We start from the raw sequence: 25,149 nt of genomic DNA on the forward strand, positions 1-25,149 counted from the left end.
CTTTGCCAACGTTGGCGCATTCTCTAGCGAGGAGAATTTCTCAAGGGGCAATCCCGAAGGTCCGATGGAATGAATTAGTAAAGAAGCTGAGGCCTTCGAAGAAATCCTGAATAGCCGCGGAGACATATGTGCTTTTTCGGGTGCTAGAGGAATTGCTACTGTTTTGGAGAAGAAAGGTTGTGAGCATGTAAAATATTTAGCGCAATCCGAAGCTACTTTGTCCTCCGAAGACATTAAAGACCCCTCAGCCGAAGCAAGCATGATCGGCGGAAAATTTTTCACTGATATCTGGGACAACGGCGGCCGAGAAATGGCACAAGAAATTATTCAAAAAAGCGAAAAAGGTATCCATGATGCCAGAAAAGTAGCGGCGGCTGCCGAAAAAAGTACCGAGCCCGAAGGGCAAATAGGTATTAATTAGTGATTTTTATTATGTTGTAATTTTTGATTCCAGACTTTGCTCACGGTTTGTAATAGTAATATAGCCGTATCTTCTCTTCGCTCAGACCCTGCTGAGGCATCTCCGGGCCCCCACCCGAAGGGGGACGATGAAATTAGAAAAATGGCCGAAGCCATTATGGACAAGGTTGTTGACCAGATACTGAACGAAGCTGCAGAAATAGTTCTAAAAGAGGATTAAATGCTACTGTAAAAACATTTGGAATCGTAACGTATGTAATATATTGTAACTTTGAATGTAATATATAATCCATGTACAGTTTTAATTCTTTACGATGCATGAAATCTTGCGTACATACCATTTTTTGAGCCTTCGGCGAAAAAACACCTTCCCTTCTTTTCATGCTTCGTGAAGAAAATTTTATATCACCAGAAGTTGCATTCGTTCGTGGTGAAGATTATCCAAGCTTCGTGAAATATTCTCCGAAGCTATAGAAAAGTTTTTGTTGCCTCTCTAATGAAGCTACACTTCTTCTCGGCTTGTCTTGTGCTTTAGCACGATTTTCTCTTTTCCGAATTATTCTCCGAAGATCAATAATGTATCCCCTTCTTGTTCCATATGCAATATGATGTATGATGCTTATGTTATGCAGAATGATGTGATGATGTTATGTTATGCAAGATGACGTTTGTGCCACAGATACATATCCCTGTAATAGAGCATACACACTTTTTATATCAGCGTTGACTTTTCGCTGTAAGCCTCCCTTAGGAGCTTCTTCGCCTTTTACTTTCAGTGGAATCAGCGTTTATTTTTCGCTGTAAGCCTCCCTTAGGAGCTTCTTCGCCTTTTACTTTCGGCGGAATCAGCGCTGACTTTTCGCTGTAGGCTCAGAAAACTTACACTGCGCTCGCTTAGGAACGACTTTTTACTGTTTCGAACAACTTGCTCTGTGTCTATTAAAACAAAATTTTGATAATACAAAGGTCCTTCATGGCACCATAAATTCGTATGGTTCAACGATTCAAGCCTATGAAAAAGACACATTTTTATTAAAGTGTTACAAGGAATTAAAAAATGATAAAGGGCACTTGATCTTCCCATAATTGTTCCTTATTAACAAAAAAGTAATACCAAATGTAAAAATGCGAAAAAACTGCTGTTGAGGTAGGATATTTATCAGTAAATGTGCTTCGACTCTGGCACAGTGCTATTGACTGTGCGAGCTCCGGAGTCCTCTCTGAAATCCCTCTGATTATGGTGACTCCCTTCTGGCTGGAGCCCTGGCTGCGTCGGTGGCGGCGGTGGAGGCTGTTGCCAGGATGCTTGGGGTTGACTTGCCGAAGCAACAGAAGCTGCAGGGTGATTGCCTACATATTCTGGAATGTAAGGCGAATGGTACGAAGCAGTATGCAGGACCTGCTTCGGCTGATTCTGTTGTGCAGCAGCTTCTGCTAGCTCCTTTTGCTTCTGGATGGTAATGTGACACATCCTGGTGGTGTGGCCCTTACCCTCACCACAGAATAGGCAGTATATTTTCCTTGGTTGATCCCCAAATCTTCCCCCGAAGCCCCTGGCGCCTCTGCCCCTTGGGACTGGCGGCCGGAAGGAGCTTTGCTGCTGCCCCGAAGCTTGGGAGGAGCACTGTGGCCTTTGCTATTGACTCGCTTTGTCGTCATTTTGAGTAGAATTGTGAATTGACCTGACGTGCCGTGGATAAAATCTTCCTCCGAAGCCCCTAGTCATTTCAGAGAACCTGAGGGCTTCCTCCCTTCTTTGGCGAAAATCATTGTCAGCTCGAATGTACTCGTCCATCTTCTGGAGCAGCTTCTCTAGAGTTTGGGGAGGCTTCCTAGCAAAGTACTGAGCTGCAGGTCCTGACCGAAGCCCCTTGATCATGGCCTCAATGACAATTTCATTGGGCACTGTTGGTGCCTGTGCCCTCAGACGTAGGAATCTTCGGACATATGCTTGAAGATATTCTTCATGATCCTGGGTGCACTGGAATAAGGCTTGAGCAGTGACTGGCTTCGTCTGAAAGCCTTGGAAGCTGGTTATCAGCATGTCCTTCAACTTTTGCCATGAGGTGATTGTCCCTGGCCTAAGGGAAGAGTACCAAGTTTGTGCGACGCTTCTGACAGCCATGACAAAGGACTTTGCCATGACCGCCGTGTTGCCACCGTATGAAGATATAGTTGCTTCGTAGCTCATCAAGAATTGTTTCGGGTCTGAATGACCATCGTACATGGGGAGCTGAGGTGGCTTGTAAGACTGTGGCCAAGGAACAGCCTGCAGTTCTGTTGACAAGGGAGAAGCATCATCAAAAGCAAAATTTCCATGATGGAAATCTTCATACCAGTCATCCTCGTTGTAGAAACTCTCTTGATGAAGCTCTCTGCGCGGGTGCCTTTGGTTCTGGTCATCTTGAGCGAGATGTCGAAGCTCTTCAGAGGCTTCGTCTATCTGCCTTTGAAGATCAGCTAGACGAGCCATCTTCTCCTTCTTGCGTTGGACCTGTTGATTGAGCATTTCCAAATTTTGGATTTCTTGATCCATTTCGTCCTCCGGAGGCGCTGGACTGGTGGCCTTTCTCTTCTAGCTTCGGGCCTCCCTAAGAGAAACGACATCTTGATTGTGGTCTAGCGGCTGCAGAGCAGCAGCCCCTGTTGCTGAAGCTTTTTTTGGCGGCATGACGAAGGTGATGCTTGCCGAAGATTTTCAAAACTCAAAAAGTGGAAGTGAGTTCACCGGAGGTGGGCGCCAATGTTGGGGGCTTGTTCTCAAATGCTATAAATCAAGAACAAGACAACACGAAGATGTTAAGTGTTAAATACCCTTCGTCCGCTGAAGCATTATCTCCTCGAGGGTTTAATGAACTTCGGACGAAGGATATAAACGTAATATAACGAAGATTACAAAGGAAGAGACCTTCGTTAAGTTGGTAAATGAGTAAACAGAATAAACATATATATAAAGTGCGAAAGTAATAATACCGGCATTATCATCAATACATTTCCATTATTAAATTCATGAAAATGAACCACAAATGTACCTTCAGACTGATGTAAGGCAAAAGTACAAGTCGTGATGCAAAAAGACGTGTGCTCAGTCCGCGTGAACAGTACGAGAGTACTGTTCACCTATTTATAGGCACGGGACGCAGCCCGTGTAAAATTACATTGATGCCCTTTACATTTATCAATAACTCTATAGTAATCCTTCAAGGCCCAATTTGGCTTTTCATCTTTAAGTCGGTTCCTCTTTTCTGCCGTTATGCCGAAGCTTTTCTGCATATGGCTTCATGATCGTCTTATCCTTCGTCATGACCGCTTTTCATTCCAGCTTCGTCTTAAACATGCCCTTGTATATTCGCGACCTGACTCCGAAGGTGCCTGTTCCGAAGGTGCCTGTTCACATTTTACACTTGGAAAACATTGTCAAACTGTGTTTTTGAGGACCTTCGGGAGCCAAAGGCCCCCAACAGCGGTGTTAATTGCTTCGGCCCAAAACCGATCCAGCGTCTTGTACTCATCAAGCATGGTTCTCGCCATGTCCAATAGAGTTCGATTCTTCCTCTCCACTACACCATTTTGTTGGGGGTGTAGGGAGAAGAGAACTCATGATTGATGCCCTCCTCCTCAAGGAAGCCTTCAATTTGTGAATTCTTGAACTCCGTCCCGTTGTCGCTTCTAATTTTCTTGATCCTTAAGCCGAACTCATTTTAGCCCGTCTCAAGAATCCCTTTAAAGTCTCTTGGGTTTGTGATTTTTCCTACAAAAAGAACACCCAAGTGAAGCGAGAATAATCATCCACAATAACTAGACAGTACTTACTCCCGCCGATGCTTATGTAAGCAATCGGGCTGAATAGGTCCATGTGTAGGAGCTCCAGTGGCCTGTCAGTCGTCATGATGTTCTTGTGTGGATGATGAACACCAACCTGCTTCCCGGCTTGGCATGCGCTATAAATCTTGTCTTTCTCAAAATGAACATTTGTTAATCCTAAAATGTGTTCTCCCTTTAGAAGCTTATGAAGATTCTTCATTCCAACATGGGCTAGTCGGCGGTGCCAGAGCCAACCCATGTTAGTCTTAGCAATCAAGCAAGTGTCGAGTTCAGCTCTATCAAAATCTACCAAGTATAGCTGACCCTCTAACACTCCCTTAAACGCTATTGAATCATCACTTCTTCTAAAGACAGTGACACCTACATCAGTAAATAGACAATTGTAACCCATTTGACATAATTGGGAAACGGAAAGCAAGTTGTAATCTAATGAATCAACAAGAAAAACATTGGAAATGGAATGGTCAGGAGATATAGCTATTTTACCCAAACCTTTGACCAAACCTTGGTTTCCATCCCCGAATGTGATAGCTCGTTGGGGATCTTGGTTTTTCTCGTAGGAGGAGAACATCTTCTTCTCCCCTGTCATGTGGTTTGTGCACCCGCTATCGATGATCCAACTTGTGCCCCCGGATGCATAAACCTACAAAACAAATTTAGTTCTTGACTTTAGGTACCCAAACGGTCTTGGGTCCTTTAGCATTAGAAACAAGAACTTTGGGTACCCAAACACAAGTCTTGGAGCCCTTGTGTTTGCCCCCAACAAACTTGGCAACTACCTTGCCGGATTTGTTAGTTAAAACATATGATGCATCAAAAGTTTTGAATGAAATGCTATGGTCTTTTGATGCACTAGGAGTTTTCTTCTTAGGCAACTTAGCACGGGTTGGTTGCCTAGAGCTAGATGTCTCACCCTTATACATAAAAGCATGGTTAGGGCCAGAGTGAGACTTCCTAGAATGAATTCTCCTAATCTTGCTCTCGGGATAACCAACAGGGTACAAAATGTAACCCTCGTTATCCTGAGGCATGGGAGCCTTGCCCTTAACAAAATTAGACAATCTTTTAGGAGGAGCATTAATTTTGACATTGTCCCCCTTTTGGAAGCCAATGCCATCCTTAATGACAGGGCGTCTCCCACTATAAAGCATACTACGAGCAAATTTAAAATTTTCATTTTCAAGTTCGTGCTCGGCAATTTTAGCATCTAGTTTAGCTATATGATCATTTTGTTGTTTAATTAAAGCCATATGATCATGAATAGCATCAATATCAATATCTCTACATCTAGTGCAAATAGACACATGTTCAACAGTAGATGTAGAGGGTTTGCAAGATTTTAATTCCACAACCTTAGCATGTAGTATATCATTTTCACTTCTAAGGTTAGAAATAGTGATATTGCAAACATCAAATTCCTTAGCCTTAGCAATCAATTTTTCATTTTCACATCTAAGGCTATCAAGAGAAATATTCAATTCATCAATCTTAGCAAGCAAATCAACATTATCATCTCTAAGATTGGGAATTGAAACATTACAAACATGAGAATCAACCTTAGCATTTAATTTTGCATTTTCATTTCTAAGGTTGGCAATAGTATCATGGCATGTGCTTAGCTCACTAGATAATTTTTCACATTTTTCTACTTCTAGAGCATAAGCATTTTTAACCTTAACATGCTTTTTATTTTCCTTGATTAGGAAGTCCTCTTGGGAATCCAAGAGATCATCCTTTTCATGGATGGCACTAATCAATTCATTTAATTTTTCTTTTTGTTGCATGTTTAGGTTGGCAAAAAGAGTACGCAAATTATCTTCCTCATCACTAGCATTATCATCACTAGAGGACTCATATCTAGTGGAGGATTTGGATTTAACCTTCTTCTTTTTGCCGTCTTTTGCCATGAGGCATTTGTGGCCGACGTTGGGGAAGAGAAGACCCTTAGTGACGGCGATGTTGGCGGCGTCCTCGTCGGAGGAGGAGTCGGTGGAGCTCTCATCGGAGTCCCACTCCCGGCACACATGGGCATCGCCGCCCTTCCTCTTGTGATATCTCTTCTTCTCCTTTCTTCTCCCCTTCTTGTCATTGTCCCTGTCACTATCACTTGATAATGGACATTTAGCAATAAAGTGACCGAGCTTACCACACTTGTAGCAAACCTTCTTGGAACGGGATTTGTAATCCTTCCCCTTCCGTTGTTTGAGGATTTGGCGAAAGCTTTTGATGATTAAAGCCATCTCCTCATTGTCGAGCTTGGAGGCATCAATGGGTTGTCTACTTGATGTAGACTCTTCCTTCTTTTCCTCCGTCGCCTTGAATGCGACCGGTTGTGCTTCGGACGTGGAGGGGCCGTCAAGCTCGTTGATCTTCTTTGAGCCTTTGATCATCAACTCAAAGCTCACAAAATTCCCGATTACTTCCTCGGGAGTCATTAGTGTATATCTAGGATTGCCACGAATTAATTGAACTTGAGTAGGGTTAAGGAAAACAAGTGATCTAAGAATAACCTTAACCACTTCGTGGTCATCCCATTTTTTGCTCCCGAGGTTGCGCACTTGGTTCACCAAGGTTTTGAGCCGGTTGTACATGTCTTGTGGCTCCTCCCCTTGGCGAAGACGGAAGCGACCGAGCTCCCCCTCGATCGTTTCCCGCTTGGTGATCTTTGTCACCTCATCTCCTTCGTGCGCGGTTTTGAGCACATCCCAAACCTCTTTGGCGTTCTTTAATCCTTGCACCTTGTTATACTCCTCTCGACTTAGAGAGGCGAGGAGTATAGTTGTGGCTTGGGAGTTGAGGTGTTGGATTTGGGCTACTTTGTCCTCATCATAATCTTCATCCCCTACGGATGGTACCTGAACACCAAGCTCAACAACATCCCATATACTTTTGTGGAGTGAGGTTAGATGAAATTGCATTAAATCACTCCACCTAGCATAATCTTCACCATCAAAAGTTGGAGGTTTGCCTAATGGGACCGAAAGTGAAGGTGTATGTTTAGGAATGCGAGGATAGCGTAGGGGGATCTTACTAAACTTCTTGCGCTCGTGGCGCTTAGAAGTTACGGACGGCGCGTCGGAGCCGAAGATCGATGGTGATGAAGTGTCGGTCTCGTAGTAGGCCACCTTCCTCATCTTCTTGTGCTTGCCGCTACTCCGATGCGACTTGTGGGAAGAAGATTTCTTCTCCTTCCCTTTCCCCTTGTTGCGGGACTCTTCCGATGAAGTCTTCCCGAGGCTTGTAGTGGGCTTGTCGCCGGTCTCCATCTCCCTCTTGGTGTGATCTCCCAACATCACTTCGAGCGGTTAGGCTCTAATGAAGCACCGAGCTTTGATACCAATTGGAAGTCGCCTAGAGGGGGGGTGAATATGGCGAATCTGAAATTTAACAACTTAAACACAACTACAAGCCGGGTTAGCGTTAGAAATAATAATGAGTCCGAGAGAGAGGGCGCAAAACAAATCGCGAGCGAATAAAAAGTGATACACGTGGATTTGTTTTACCGAGGTTTGGTTCTCGCAAACCTACTCCCCGTTGAGGAGGCCACAAAGGCCGAGTCTATTTCAACCCTTTCCCTCTCTCAAACGGTCCCTCGGACCGAGTGAGCTTCTTCTCTCAATCAAACGGGAACCAAACTTCCCCGCAAGGACCACCACACAATTGGTGTCTCTTGCCTCGATTACAATTGAGATGATCGCAAGAAAGAATGAAAGAAAGAAGCAATCCAAGCGCAAGAGCTCAAAAGAACACAACAAATCTCTCTCACTAATCACTAAAGCCTTATGTGGAATTGGGAGAGGATTTGATCACTTGGGTGTGTCTTGTATTGAATGCCTAGCTCTTGTAAGTAGTTGGAAGGTTGAAAACTTGGATGACTTGAATGTGGGTGGTTGGGGGTATTTATAGCCCCAACCACCAAACTAGCCTTTTGGTGAAGGCTGCTGTCGACGGGCGCACCGGACAGTCCGGTGCGCCACCGGACATTGTCTGGTGCGCCAGCCACGTCACCCGGCCGTTAGGGTTCGACCATTGGAGCTCTGACGAGTGGGCCCGCCTGGCTGTCCGGTGGTGCACCGGACAAGCCCTGTAGGCTGTCCGGTGTGCCACCCGCGCGTGCCCTGCTCCTCTGCGCGCGTTGGCGCGCATTTAATGCTGTAGCAGGTGACCGTTGCGCCGAAGTAGCCGTTGCTCCGCCGTTACACCGGACAGTCCGGTGTGCACCGGACATGTCTGGTGAATTATAGCGGAGCGAAATCCCGAAGTTGGCGAGTTCAGAGTCGCTTCTCCTTGGAGCACCGGATAGTCTGATGAATTATAGCACGGCGCCTCTGAGTTTTCCTGAAGGTGCGAAGTTCAGCTTGAAGTCCCCTGGTGCACCGGACAGTCCGGTGCGCCAGACCAGGGTGCCTTCGGTTGTCCCTTTGCTCTTTTGTTTGAACCCTTTTTCTTGGTCTTTTTATTGGCTAATTGTGAACCTTTGGCACCTGTAGAACTTATAAACTAGAGAAAACTAGTTAGTCCAATTATTTGTGTTAGGCAAGTCAACCACCAAAATCAATTTAGGAATATAGGTGTAAGCCTAATTCCCTTTCAGTGACCAAGATCACCAAACGCAAGATGATCGAGGGAGAACTCGGTTGATTCGTTCTCAACAAAGGAGAGGAGCCACAAGCAATGTATAACTGGCTCAAGGCGATGGTCAACCAAGTGCACAACCACGGGAGCACCAAGTGGGATGACCATGGAATGGTCAAGGTTATTCTAAGATCCCTCATTTTTCGTAATCCTACTCAAGTTCAATTAATTCTTCGGGATCCTAGATATAAACAGATGTCTCCCGAGGAAGTAATTGGCAAGTTTGTGAGCTTTGAACTTATGATCAAAGACTCCAAACACATTGTCAACTTGGAGCAAGGCGCCACCTCCACACCCGAGGTGCAATCCGTTGCATTCAAAGCAACGGAAGAAAAGGAGGAGTCTACACCAAGTAGACTTCCAATAGACGCCTCCAAGCTCGACAACAAGGAGATGGCTCTTATCATCAAGAGCTTTCAACAAATCCTCAAGCAAAGGAAGGGGAAAGACTACAAACCCTGCTCCAAGAGGGTGTTCTACAGGTGTGGTAAGTCCGGTCACTTTATTGCTAAATGTCCATATGCAAGTGACAGTGACAGGACGACAAAAAGAAGGGGAAGAAAAAGGTGGAGAAGAAAAGGTACTACAAGAAGAAGGGTGGCGAGGTGCACATGGGGCGGGAATGTGACTCCGATGAGAGCTCCACCAACTCCTCCTCCGACGAAGACGCCGCCAACATCGCCATTAACAAGGGACTTCTCTTCCCCAACGTCAGTCACAAGTGCCTCATGGCTAAGGACAGAAAGAAGAAGAAGGTACATTCTAGAGATATCCCCAAATACAATACAACTAATGATAAGGGTAGCTCTAGTGATGATAATGATGATTTAATTTCTCTCTTTGCCAACCTTACCATGGACCAAAAGAAAAAATTAAATAAATTAATAGAAACCATTAACGAGAAGGATGATCTCTTGGAATGCCAAGAGGACTTGCTCGTTAAGAAAAATAAAAAATTTGTTAAGTTGAAAAATGCTTATGCTCTAGAAGTAGAAACTGTGAAAACTTAACTAAGGAGCTTAACATCTACAATGATTCAATTTTCTATCTTAGAGATGAGAATGCTAGCTTAAATGCTAAGATAGAAGAATTGAATGTTTGCAAACCCTCTACATCTACTATTGAGCATGTCACTACTTGCACTAGATGTAGAGATGTTAATATTGAAGCTATTGATGATCACCTTGCCATGATTAAACAGCAAAATGATCACATAGCTAAATTAATTGCTAAAATTGTCGAGCATGAGCTAGAAAATGAAAATTTTAAATTTGCTAGAAGTATGCTCTATAATGGGAGACGCCCTGACATTAAGGATGGCATTGGCTTCCAACAAGGGAGCAACACCAAACTTAATGCCCCCAAAAAACTATCTAATTTTGTTAAGGGTAAGGCTCCTATGGTTCAGGATAGAGAGGGTTACATTTTATATCCTAAGAACTATCCTGAGCATAAAATTAGGAGAATTCATGCTAGAAAACCTCACAATGTTTCTCATCATGCTTTTATACATAGAAATGAGGCTTCTGGCTCTAGGCATTCCACTCATATCAAAATGCCTAAAAATAAAATTGCAAGTGCATCAAATGAGCATAACATTTCATTTAAAACTTTTGAAGCATCTTTTGTGCTTACTAACAAATCAGGCAAAGTAGTTGCCAAATATGTTGGGGGCAAACACAAGAGTCTCAAGACTTGTGTTTGGTTACCCAAGGTACTTGTTTCTAATGTCAAAGGACCCAAGATCGTTTGGGTACCTAATAACAAGGCCTAAAATTGTTTTGTAGGTTTATGCATCTGGTGGATCAAGTTGGATAATCGATAGCGGGTGCACAAACCACATGACAGGGGAGAAAAGGATGTTCTCCTTATAAGAGAAAAATGAAGATCCCTAAAGATCTATCACATTCGGGGATGGAAATCAAGGTTTGGTCAAAGGTTTGGGTAAAATTGCTATATCTCCTGACCATTCCATTTCTAATGTTTTTCTTGTAGATTCCTTAGACAACAATTTGCTTTCTGTTTCTCAATTATGTAAAATGGGCTACAACTGTCTTTTTACTGATATAGGTGCTACTGTCTTTAGAAGAAGTGATAATTCAATAGCATTTAAGGGGGTGCTGGATGGTCAACTATATTTAGTTGATTTTAATGATAACAAAGCTGAACTAGACACTTGCTTAATTGCTAAGAATAATATGGGCTGGCTCTGGCATCGCCGACTTTCCCATGTTAGGATGAAGAATCTTCACAAGCTTCTAAAGGGAGAACACATTTTAGGACTAACAAATGTTTATTTTGAGAAAGACAGGATTTGTAGCGCATGCCAAGCAAGGAAGCAAGTTGGAGTTCATCATCCACACAAGAACATCATGACGACCGACAGGCCGCTTGAGCTACTCCACATGGATCTATTCTTCCCGATCGCTTACATAAGCATCGACGGGAGTAAGTATTATCTTGTAATTGTGGATGACTATTCTAGCTTCACTTGGGTATTCTTTTTGCAGGAAAAATCTCAAACCCAAGAGACCCAAAAAAGATTCTTGAGACAAGCTCAAAATGAGTTCGGATTGAGAATCAAAAAGATTAGAAGCGACAATGGAATGGAGTTCAAGAATTCACAAATTGAAGGATTTCTTGAGGAGGAGGGCATCAAACATGAGTTCTCTTCTCCCTACACACCTCAACAAAATGGTGTAGTGGAGAGAAAGAATAGAACTCTTTTGGACATGGCAAGGACCATGCTTGATGAGTACAAGACACCGGGTCGGTTTTGGGCGGAGGTGATTAACATTGCCTGCTACTCCATCAACCATCTATATCTACACCGAATCCTCAAGAAAACATCATATGAACTCCTCACTAGTAAAAAGCCTAATGTTTCTTATTTTAGAGTTTTTGGGAGCAAATGCTTTATTCTCATTAAAAGAGGTAGAAATTCTAAGTTTGCTCCTAAAGCAGTAGAAGGCTTTTTACTTGGTTATGACTCAAACACAAGGGCATATAGAGTCTTCAATAAGTCCACTGGATTAGTTGAAGTTTCTTGTGACATTGTGTTTGATGAGACTAATGGCTCTCAAGTAGAGCAAGTCGATCTTGATGAACTAGATGATGAAGAGGCTCCGTGCGTCGCGCTAAGGAACATGTCCATTGGGGATGTGTGTCCAAAAGAATCTGAAGAGCCTCCACAAGCACAAGATCAACCATCATCTTCCATACAAGCATCTCCACCTACTCAAGAAGAGGACATGGCTCAAGAAGAAGAAGATGAAGACCAAGTTGATGAGCCACCTCAAGAGGAGGACATTGATCAAGGGGGAGATGAAGATGATTAAGACAAGGAATATGGTCAAGAGATTCGGGATCAAAGACCACCACACCCAAGAGTCCACCAAGCAATTCAAAGAGATCACCCTGTCAACTCCATACTTGGTGACATTCACAAGGGGGTAACCACTAGATCTCGAGTTGCTCATTTTTGTGAATATTACTCTTTTGTGTCCTCTATTGAGCCATACAGGGTAGAGGATGCGCTAAGAGATCTGGATTGGGTGGTGGCAATGCAAGAAGAGCTCAACAACTTCATAAGGAATGAGGTATGGCATTTAGTTCCACGTCCTGACCAAAATGTTGTAGGTACCAAGTGGGTATTCCGCAACAAACAAGATGAGCATGGTGTGGTGACAAGGAACAAAGCCCGACTTGCTGCAGAAGGTTATTCACAAGTCAAAGGTTTGGATTTTGATGAAACCTATGCACCAGTAGCTAGGCATGAGTCAATTCGTATATTACTTGTCTATGCTAGTTACCATGGCTTTAAGTTGTATCAAATGGACATGAAGAGTGCCTTCCTCAATGACCCTATCAAGGAAGAAGTCTATGTTGAGCAACCTCGCGGCTTTGAAGGTAGTGAGTACCCTAACCATGTTTATAAGCTCTCAAAGGCACTTTATGGGCTCAAGCAAGCCCCAAGAGCATGGTATAAATGCCTACGAGACTTTCTTATCACTATTGGCTTCAAAGTTGGAAAAGCTGACCCTACCCTCTTCACTAAACAATTGCTAAAGACTTGTTTATATGCCAAATTTATGTTGATGATATTATATTTGGGTCTACTAACAAGTCAACTTGTGAAGAATTTAGTAGGATCATGATACAGAAATTCGAGATGTCTATGATGGGGGAGTTAAAGTATTTCCTTGTATTCCAAATCAAGCAACTCCAAGAAGGCACCTTCATATGCCAAACTAAATACATTCAAGACATACTTAAAAAGTTTGGAATGGAGAATGGCAAACTCATCAAGACACCCATGGAAACCAATGGGCATCTCGACCTCGACACGGGAGGTAAATCAGTAGATCAAAAGGTATACTGATCAATGATAGGATCTTTACTCTATTTATGTGCTTTACGACCAGATATTATGCTTTCTGTATGCATGTGTGCAAGGTTCCAGGCAAATCCTAAGGAAGTTCACCTTAGGGTCGTGAAAAGAATCATGAGATATTTAGTTTATACTCCTAAGTTTGGGCTTTGGTACCCAAAAGATCTACATTTGATTTAATTGGGTATTCCGATGCCAATTATGCTGGATGTAAAATTGACAGGAAGAGCACATCAGGGACTTGTCAGTTTCTAGGGAGATCCCTGGTGTCTTGGGCTGCAAAGAAACAAAACTCAGTAGCTCTTTCCACCGCCGAAGCCGAGTATATTGTTGCAGGCCTTTGTTGACCACAATTACTCTAGATGAGACAAACCCTTAGGGACTATGGCTACAAATTGAGCAAAGTCCCTCTCCTATGTGATAATGAGAGTGTAATCCGCATGGCGGATAATCCCATTGAACACAGCTGCACTAAGCACATAGACATCCGGTATCACTTTGAGAGATCACCAACAAAAGGGGATATCGAAATTGCTTATGTTAATACCCACAACCAATTAGCCAATATCTTTACTAAGCCACTAGATGAAAAGACCTTTAGCAAACTTAAGAATAGCTAAATATACTTGATTCTCGGAACTTTGATTGAAACATTGCACACATAGCTAATTCATATACCTTTGATCATGTCTCTTTCATTTGGTACAAATGCATATTTCTTATTCTTCTTGTACCGAGGCTAAGACTAATGTGCTCTCAAGTGTATCTCTATGATTAGTCTTAAATTGAAAGGGAAATGAGGTATTCGGCAAAGGCAAGGCTTCCACTCCAACTCTGACGGTATCATTTATCCTTTTGCCTTTACTCATGCAACTTGAAAGAGAAATGGGCTTAATCATTTCCTATAATCGATTTTGGTGGTTGACGTCCATCACAAACCACATAGACTAACTAGTTTTCCTAGATGTCATTTATCGCAGGTGCATAAGGTTCAACACAAACCAACAAAGAAAATTCAGTTGGGGACACAAACAAATTTGGAGCAAAGGACTTGAGAGTGTGTTGCCTGTGGCGCACCGGACAGTGTCCGGTATGCACCAGGCCCGCGTGCAAGCAAACAGGCCACTCTCAGGAATTCTCTGGGCGCGCTCCGCTATAATTCACTGGACTGTCTGGTGTGCACGGACATGTCCGGTGAGCTAGCGGAGCAACGGTCACTGCGCGTCAACGGTCGACTGCAAAAGTGAACAGTGATGAACAGTGCATGGCAGAAGTCAGAGCAGCGAAGTCAGAGGTCACCGCACATGTCTGGTGTGGCACCAGACTGTCCGATGCAACTACAGGACAAGGGTACCAACGATCAACTCGCTCCAAACCCCAATGGGCAAGCTGACGTGGCACGCACCGGACAGTGAACAGTGACTGTCCAGTGTGCCCATCGCTAGCAAAAACAGCCAACGACTAGGAAGTGGTTGGAGGCTATAAATACCCCCAACCACGTCATTCATTGGTATCCAAGTTTTTTGAAGTTCCTATTCAATACAAGAGCAATAGCATTCACTCCAAGACACATTCCAAAGATCAAATCCTCTCCAAGTCCCAAAATCAACTCAACCACTTAGTGACTTGAGAGTGAGAGTTTTTGTGTTCATTTGTGCTCTTGTTGCTTGGATTGCCTTTCTCCTCCCCCATTCTTATTCTCTAAGTGCTTTGTAAAGCTAGCAAGAGATACCTAAGTGTGTGGTGGTCCTTGCAGGGTCTTAGTGACCCGATTGATTAAGGAGAAGGCTCATCCGGTCTAAGTGACCGTTTAAGAGAGGGAAAGGGTTGAAATAGACCTGGCCTTTGTGGCCTCCTCAACGGGGACTAGGTTCTTTGGAACCGAACCTCGGTAAAACAAATCACCGTGTTCACTCGTGTTGATTTCCATTTGATTTGTTTGCCCTCTTTCCTCTCTCTAAAGTTTCCTTTCTAATATTGTTTTGAGTTTGCTCCCAAACATCATTTGTATCAATTGAGCAACTCTTAGCAAGAGAATCAATCTTTCGCACTTGAATTTAATTCTAACGCTAACCCTGGCCTTAGTGCAAGTTTAAGTTTATAAATTTCAGGTTTCGCCTATTCACCCCCCTCTAGGCGACTTTCAATTGGTATCAAAGCTAGTGCTTCATTAAGAGTCTAACAAATTCGAAGTGATGTCTGGAGATCACGCCAAGAGGGAGATCGTCATCGGCGACAAGGCCATAGGCTCGGGGAGGACTGTATCAAGGGAGTCCGGCGACAAATACAATGAGGAATCCTCTTCTTCCATCAAGTCACTAAGGAAGGGTGACAAGAAGAAAAAGAAAATGAAGAAGGTGGTCTACTACGAGACCGACTCTTCATCATCTTCTACTTCCGGTGCCGAGTCGACAACATCGAAGCGCCACGAGCGTAAGAAGTATAGTAAGATGCCTCTACACTATCCTCGCATTCCTAAACGTGCTCCATTACTTTCGGTACCCCTAGGCAAACCACCATATTTTGATGGTGAAGATTATTGCATGTGGAGTGATAAAATGAGGCACCATCTAACCTCACTCCACGAAAGTATTTGGGATATTGTTGAGTTTGGAGCGCAGGCACCTTAAGTGGGCGACGAGGCTGCCCAAATTAGACATTTCAACTCCCAAGCTACTTCTATACTCCTCGCCTCCATGTGTCGAGAGGAGTATAATAAGGTGCAAGGGTTAAAAAATGCTAAAGAAATTTGGGACGTCCTCAAAACGACACACGAAGGGGATGAGGTGACCAAGATCACCAAACGGGAGACGATCGAGGGAGAACTCGGTCGATTCGTCCTCAACAAAGGAGAAGAGCCGCAAGCAATGTACAACCGGCTAAAAACAATGGTCAATCAAGTGCGCAACCTCAGGAGCACAAAGTGGGATAACCATGAAATGGTCAAGGATATTCTTAGATCCCTCATTTTTCGTAATCCTACTCAAGTTCAATTAATTTGCAGGGATCCTAGATATAAACAGATGTCTCTCAAGGAGGTGATTGGCAAGTTTGTTAGCTTTGAACTTATGATCAAAGACTCCAAACACATTGTCAACTTGGAGCAAGGCGCCACCTCTACACCCAAGGTGCAACCCGTTGCATTCAAAGCAACGGAAGAAAAGAAGGAAGAGTCTACACCAAGTAGACTACCAATCGACGCCTCCAAGCTCAACAACGAGGAGATGGCTCTTATCATTAAGAGATTTGGCAAATCCTCAAACAATGGAAGAGGAAGGACTACAAGCCCCGTTCCAAAAGGGTGTGCTACAGGTGTGGTAAGTCCGGTCACTTTATAGCTAAATATCCCTATATGAGTGAAAGTGACGGGGACGACGACAAGAAGGGGAAGAAGAAAATGGAGAAGAAAAGGTACTACAAGAAGAAGGGTGGTGAGGCGCACATGGGGCGGGAATGGGACTCCGATGAGAGCTCCACCGACTCCTCCTCCGACGAGGACGCCGCCAACATCGCCATCAACAAAGGCCTGCTCTTCCCCAACGTCGACCACAAGTGTCTCATGGCTAAGGACGATAAGAAGAAGAAGGTACATTCTAGAGATACCTCCAAATATACTACTTCCGATGTTGAGGGTAGCTCTAGTGATAATGAAGATGATTTAATTTCTCTCTTTGCCAACCTTACCATGGACCAAAAGAAAAAATTAAATAAATTAATAGAAACCATTAACGAGAAGGATGATCTCTTGGAATGCCAAGAGGACTTGCTCGTTAAAGAAAATAAAAAATTTGTTAAGTTGAAAAATGCTTATGCTCTAGAAGTAGAGAAATGTGAAAACTTAACTAAGGAGCTTAGCTTGTGCAATGATTCAATTTCCTGTCTTAGAGATGAGAATGCTAGTTTAAATGCTAAGATAGAAGAATTGAATATTTGCAAACCCCCCTACATCTACTGTTGAACATACCACAATTTGTACTAGATGTAGAGATGTTAATATTGAAGCTATTAATGATCACCTTGCCATGATTAAACAACAAAATGATCACATAGCTAAATTAACTGCTAAAATTGCCGAGCATGAGCTAGAAAATGAAAAATTTAAATTCGCTAGAAGCATGCTTTATAATGGGAGACACCCTAGCATTAAGGATGGCATTGGCTTCCAACAAGGAAACCAAAGCAATGTCAAGCTTAATGCCCCCAAGAAACTATCTAATTTTGTTAAGGGTAAGGCTCTCATGGTTCAGGATAGAGAGGGCTATATTTTATATCCTGCAAACTATCCTGAGCATAAGATTAGGAAGATTCATGCTAGAAAACCTCACAACGTTTCTCATCATGCTTTTATGTATAAGAATGAGGCATCTAGCTCTACGCATTCCACTCATATCAAAATGCCTAAAAGAAAATTCCTAACGCATCAAATGAGCATAACATTTCATTTAAGACTTTTGATGCTTCTTATGTGCTCACTAACAAATCAGGCAAAGTAGTAGCCAAATATGTTGGGGGCAAACACAAGAGTCTAAAGACTTATGTTTGGGTACCCAAGGTGCTTGTTTCTAATGTCAAAGGACCCAAGACTGTTTGGGTACCTAAGAACAAGGCCTACATTTGTTTTGTAGGTTTATGAATCCGGTGGATCAAGTTGGATAATCGATAGCGAGTGCACAAACCACATGACAGGGGAGAAAATGATGTTCTCCTCATACGTGAAAAATAAAGATCCCCAAAGAGTTATCACATTCGGGGATGGAAATCAAGGTTTTATCAAAGGGTTGGGTAAATTGCTATATCACCTGACCATTCCATTTCCAATGTTTTTCTTGTAGATTCTTTAGATTACAATTTGCTTTTTGTTTGTCAATTATGTAAAATGGGCTACAACTATCTTTTTACAGATATAGGTGTTACTGTCTTTAGAAGAAGTGATGATTCAATAGCATTTAAGGGAGTGTTAGATGGTCAGTTATTTAGTTGATTTTAATGATAACAAGGCTGAACTAGACACTTGCTTAATTGCTAGAACTAATATGGGCTGGCTCTGGCATCGCCGACATGCCCATGTTAGCATGAAGAATCTTCACAAGCTTCTAAAGGGAGAACTGAAAGTCACCTAGAGGGGGGTGAATAGGTGGAATCTGGAAATTATAAACTTATGCACACACTACAAGCCGAGGTTAGCGTTAGAAATAAAATCAAGTCCTAAAGAGAGGGCAAAAACAAATCACAAGCAAATAGCAAGAGTGACATGGTGATTTGTTTTACCGAGGTTCGGCCCTCGAAGGCCTAGTCCCCGTTGAGGTGGTCACAAAGACCGGGTCTCTTTCAACCCTTTGCCTCTCTCAAACGGTCACCTAGACCGAGTGAGCTTTTCTCCTTAATCAACGGGTCACTTAGACCTCTCACAAGGACCACCACAACTTGGTGTCTCTTGCGTTGATTACAAGTTGCTTGAGAACAAGAAAGAGGAAGAAGAAAAGCGATCCAAGCGCAAGAGCTCAAAGAACACGAGCAAAACTCTCTCTCTAGTCACTAATTGCTTTGAGTAGAATTTGGGACTTGGAGAGGCTTTGATTCAATCTATTTGTGTCTTGTATTGAATGCACTAGCTCTTGTATTGAATGTGTTGGCTGAAAACTTGGATGCCTTCAAGTGTGGTGGTTGGGGGTATTTATAGCCCCCACCCACCAAAATGGTTGTTGGGGAGGTTGTCTGTCGACGGGCGCACCGGACAGTACGGTGCGCCACCGGACACTGTCTGGTGTGCCAGCCACGTCACCCAACCGTTAGGGTTCGACCGTTGGAGCTTCTGACAACTGGGCCACCGGACAGTCCGGTGGTGCACCGGACAGGTCCTGTTCACTGTCTGGTGCGCCTTCTGACGCCTGCTGTGACGCTGCGCGCGCAGTCCGCACTGTTCACTGTCCACTGTTCACTGTTCACTTTTGCAGTCGACCGTTGGCGTAGTAGCCGCTGCTCTCACAGGCAAACCGGACAGTCCGGTGCTATACCGGACAGTTTGGTGAATTATACCGGGGAGCGATTTCCAGAAACCCGAAGGTGGCAAGTTCGGAGTTGATCTCCCTGGTGCACCGGATAGTCCGGTGCGCCAGACCAGGGCAGCCTTCGGTTGAATTTGCTCCTTTCTTTTTGAACCCTATCTTGGACTTTTTATTGGTTTGTGTTGAACCTTTGGCACCTGTAGAACTCATAATCTAGAGCAAACTAGTTAGTCCAATTATTTGTGTTGGGCAATTCAACCACCAAAATTATTTTAGGAAAAGGTTTGACCCTATTTCCCTTTCAATCTCCCCCTTTTTGGTGATTGATGCCAACACAAACCAAAGCAAATATATAAGTGCAGAATTGAACTAGTTTGCATAAGGCAAGTGCAAAGGTTGCTTGGAATTAAACCAATATAATTATTTCATTAGATATGCATGGATTGTTTTCTTCTATTTTAACATTTTGGACCACATTTGCACCACATGTTTTGTTTTTGCAAATTCTTTTCGGAAATTCTTTTCAAAATCCTTTTTGCAAATAGTCAAAGGTATATGAATAAGATTGAAAGAAGCATTTTCAAAATTTGAAATTTTCTCCCCCTGTTTCAAATGCTTTTCCTTTGACTTAAACAAAACTCCTCCTCAATGAAATTCTCCCCTTAGTGTTCAAGAGGGTTTTACAATTTTTTTTGAAGATACTTTCTCCCCCTTTTGAAAACTCATTAAGAAACTGTTGGGGACTTGCTCTCAAATGCTATAAATTGAGAACAAGGCAACACAAAAACAGGTTATTTGTTAATGACTCTCATCCTTCAAAGCATTATTTCCCTAAGGATATAATGCTTCTCGGACGAAGGTCTTGAAGGACATACCTTCATCATCTCAACATATATATATATATATATATATATAATAACAGCAAACGAAGCATGCAAAACATAAGAAACAAAGTGAAGAATTATATAACATTATCATATATATATATTTTTCTTTATATAATTGCCAATGAATATAAGGACAATATCGAATTACATCTAGTACCTTCGGCTTGACAGGAGACAAAGGTACAAGTGTGACGCAAAAAGCAAATGCCAAGTCAGCGTGAACAGTACGGGAGTACTGTTCATCTATTTATAGGCACGGGACGCAGCCCATGTGAAATTATATCCGTGCCCTTTACATTTGCTAGTGACTCTAAAGTAATCCACCGAGGTCTGAATAGTCTTTTCACTTTTAAGTCGGTTCCCTTTTTTGCCGTCATGCCGAAGCTCCCTTGCGTGTAGCTTCGGCGCCGTGTCATCCTTCGTGATGTTCTTGCTTCTCACTCTGTGTGGTTCTGATCCGAGTCCGAAGGTACCTGTTCATATATAATACTCGGGAAATATTGTTAAATCATGTTTTTGAGGACCTTCGGAAGACGAAGGCCCCCAACAGAAACCAATTTGAAAACTTCATTTTTAAAATTCGTTGTTGGTGGTGCGGTCCTTTTGCTTTGGGCTAATACTTTCTCCTCCTTTGGCATGAATCGCCAAAAATGGATACTCGTGAGTGAAATATAAGCCCTATTAACATTTTCTCCCACTTGGGCAAACAAAATATGAGTGAAAGATTATAACAATGGAGAGATGGCGGAATACCGGCAAAGAGTAGATAATACCAATGGAGTTAAGTGGAAGCGTCGTCTTTGCCGAATACTCCATTTGCCTTTCAATTCTATGGCTAAGCATGAGAATGCACTTGAAAACATATTAGTCATAGACATAAAAGAGATATGATCAAAGGTATATAAATGAGCTATGTGTGCAATGTTTCAATCAAAATTCCTAGAATCAAGAATATTTAGCTCATTCCTAAGTTTGGTAAAGGTTTTCTCATCTAAAGGCTTGGTAAAGATATCGGCTAATTGTTCTTTGGTGTTAATATAGGCTATCTCGATATCCCCCCTTTGTTGGTGATCTCTCAAAAAGTGATACTGAATGGCTATGTGCTTAGTGCGGCTGTGTTCAACGGGATTATCCGCCATGCGGATTGAACTCTCATTATCACATAGGAGAGAGACTTTGCTAAATTTGTAGCCATAGTCCATGAGGATTTGCCTCATCCAAAGCAATTGCGCGACACAATGGCCTACGACAATATACTCGGCTTCGGCGGTGGAAAGAGCTACTGAGTTTTGTTTCTTTGAAGCCCAAGACACCAGGGATCTCCCCAGAAACTGACAAGTCCCTGATGTGCTCTTCCTATCAATTTTACACCCTGCCCAATCAGCATCTGAATATCCTAATAAATCAAAAGAGGATCCCTTAGGGTACCAAAGACCAAACTTAGGTGTATAAACTAAATATCTCATGATTCTCTTCACGGGCCTAAGGTGAACTTCCTTAGGACCGGCTTGGAACCTTGCACACATGCATACGGAAAGCATAATATCTAGTCGAGATGCACATAAATAGAGTAAAGATCCTATCATCGACCGGTATACCTTTTGATCTACGGATTTACCTCCCGTGTCGAGGTCGAGATGCCCATTGGTTCCCATGGGTGTCTTGATGGGCTTGGTATCCTTCATTCCAAACTTGGTGAGTATATCTTGAATGTACTTCGTTTGGCTGATGAAGGTGCCCTCTTGGAGTTGCTTGACTTGAAATCCTAGAAAATACTTCAACTCCCCCATCATAGACATCTCGAATTTTTGGACCATGATCCTACTAAACTCTTCACATGTAGATTTGTTAGTAGACCCAAATATAATATCATCAACATAGATTTGGCATACAAACAAATCTTTTGCAATAGTTTTAGTAAAGAGAGTAGGATCAGCTTTACCGACTTTGAAGCCATTAGTGATAAGGAAATCTCGAAGGCATTCATACCATGCTCTTGGGGCTTGCTTGAGCCCATAAAGCGCCTTTGAGAGTTTGTAAACATGGTTAGGGTACTCACTATCTTCAAAGCTAGGAGGTTGCTCAACATAGACTTCTTCCTTGATTGGTCCATTGAGGAGGCACTCTTCACGTCCATTTGATATAGCTTAAAGCCATGGTAAGTAGCATAGGCAAGTAATATATGAATTGACTCAAGCCTAGCTACAGGTGCATAGGTTTCACCAAAGTCCAAACCTTCGACTTGTGAATAACCCTTGGCTACAAGTCATGCTTTGTTCCTTGTCACCACACCATGTTCATCTTGCTTTTTGCGGAATACCCACTTGGTTCCTACAACATTTTGATTAGGACGTGGAACCAAATGCCATACCTCATTCCTCGTGAAGTTGTTGAGCTCCTCTTGCATCGCCAGCACCCAATCCGAATCTTTAAGTGCATCCTCTACCCTGTGTGGCTCAATAGAGGAAACAAAAGAGTAATGTTCACAAAAATGAGCGACTCGAGATCGAGTGGTTACCCCCTTATGAATATCGCCGAGGATGGTGTTCACGGGGTGATCTCTTTGAATCGCCTGGTAGACTCTTGCGTGTGGTGGTCTTTGATCCTGTTCATCTTCCTTGTCTTGTTCATTGTCATCTCCCCCTTGATCAATGTCCTCCTCTTGAGGTGGCTCATCTTCTTGATCTTCTCCTTCATCATCTTGAGCCTGTTCCTCATCTTGAGTTGGTGGAGATGCTTGTATGGAAGTTGATGGTTGATCTTGTGCTTGTGGAGGCTCTTCGGATTCCTTAGGACACATCACATCCCCAATTGACATGTTCCTTAGCGCGACGCATGGAGCCTCTTCATCATCTAGCTCATCAAGATCAACTAGCTCTACTTGAGAGCCGTTAGTCTCATCAAACACAATGTCACAAGAAACTTCAACTAGTCTAGTGGACTTGTTAAAGACTCTGTATGCCCTTGTGTTTGAATCATAACCAAGTAAAAAGCCTTCTACAGCCTTAGGAGCAAATTTAGATTTTCTACCTCTTTTAACAAGAATAAAACATTTGCTACCAAAGACTCAAAAATATGAAACATTGGGCTTTTTACCGGTGAGGAGTTCATATGATGTCTTCTTGAGGATTCGGTGAAGGTAGAGACGGTTGATGGCGTAGCAAGCGGTGTTGATTGCTTCCACCCAAAACCGGTCCAAAGTCTTATACTCATCAAGCATGGTCCTTGCCATGTCAAGTAGAGTTCTATTCTTCCTCTCCACTACACCATTTTGTTGTGGTGTGTAGGGAGAAGAGAACTCATGCTTGATGCCCTCCTCCTCAAGAAAGCCTTCAATTTGAGAGTTCTTGAACTCCGTTCCATTGTCGCTTCTAATCTTTTTGATCCTTAAGCCGAACTCATTTTGAGCCTGTCTCAAGAATCCCTTTAAGGTCTCTTGGGTTTGAGATTTATCCTGCAAAAAGAATACCCATGTGAAGCGAGAATAATCATCTACAATTACAAGACAATACTTACTCCCGCCGATGCTTATGTAAGCTATCGAGCCGAATAAATCCATGTGGAGTAGCTCAAGCGGCCTGTCGGTCGTCATGATGTTCTTGTGTGGATGGTGGGTACCAACTTGCTTTCCTGCTTGACATGCGCTACAAATCCTGTATTTCTCAAAATGAACATTGGTTAGTCCCAAAATGTGCTCTCCCTTTAGAAGCTTGTGAAGATTCTTCATCCCAACATGGGCTAGTCGGCGATGCCAGAGCCAACCCATATTAGTCTTAGCAATTAAGCAAGTGTCGAGTTTAGCTCTATTGAAATCAACTAAGTATAGCTAACCCTCTAACACTCCCTTAAATGCTACTGAATCATCACTTCTTCTAAAGACAGTAACACCTATATCCGTAAAAAGACAGTTGTAACCCATTTTACATAATTGAGAAACTGAAAGCAAGTTATAATCTAAAGAATCTACAAGAAAAACATTGGAAATAGAATGGTCAGGTGATATAGCAATTTTACCAAGTCCTTGGACCAAACCTTGATTTCCATCCCCGAATGTGATAGCTCTTTGGGGATCTTGGTTTTTCTCATAGGAGGAGAACATCATTTTATCCCCAGGCATGTGGTTTTTGCACCCGCTATCAATGATCCAACTTGAGCCCCCGGATGTATAAACCTACAAAACAAGTTTAGGCCTTGTTCTTAGGTACCCAAACGGTCTTGGGTCCTTTCACATTAGAAACAATCACCTTGGGTACCCAAACACAAGTCTTTGACACCTTGTGTTTGCCCCCAATATATTTGGCAACTACTTTGCCTGATTTATTAGTTAAAACATAAGAAGCATCAAAAGTCTTAAATGAAATATTAGGTTTATTTGATGCAATAGGAGATTTCTTTTTAGGCATTTTAACATGGGTAGAACACCTAGAGCTAGAAGCCTCATTCTGATAAATAAAAGCATGGTGAGAAACAGAATGAGTCTTCTTAGCATGAATTCTCCTAATCTTATCCTCAGGATAACCAGCAGGATATAAAATATAGCCCTCGTTATCGTGAGACATGGGAGCCTTGCCCTTTACAAAGTTAGACAATCTCTTAGGGGCATTAGGCTTGACATTGCCTCCCTGTTGGAAGCCAATGCCATCCTTAATGCCAGGGCGTCTCCCACTATAAAGCATACTACGATCAAATTTAAATTTTTTATTCTCTAATTCATGCTCGGCAATTTTAGCATCTAATTTTGCTATATGATCATTTTGTTGTTTAATCATAGCAATGTGATCATGGATAGCATCAATATTAACATCTCTACATCTAGGGCAAATAGAGACATGACTAACAGTAGATGTAGAGGGTTTGCAAGCATTTAATTCATCAATCTTAGCATGTAAAATAGCATTCTCATCTCTAAGATTGGAAATAGAAATATTGCAAACATTTAAATCTTTAGCCTTAGCAATTAATTTTTCATTCTCAATCTTAAGGCTAG

Source organism: Zea mays, chromosome 1 (assembly GCF_902167145.1).
Source record: "Zea mays cultivar B73 chromosome 1, Zm-B73-REFERENCE-NAM-5.0, whole genome shotgun sequence".
Taxonomy (NCBI): domain Eukaryota; kingdom Viridiplantae; phylum Streptophyta; class Magnoliopsida; order Poales; family Poaceae; genus Zea; species Zea mays.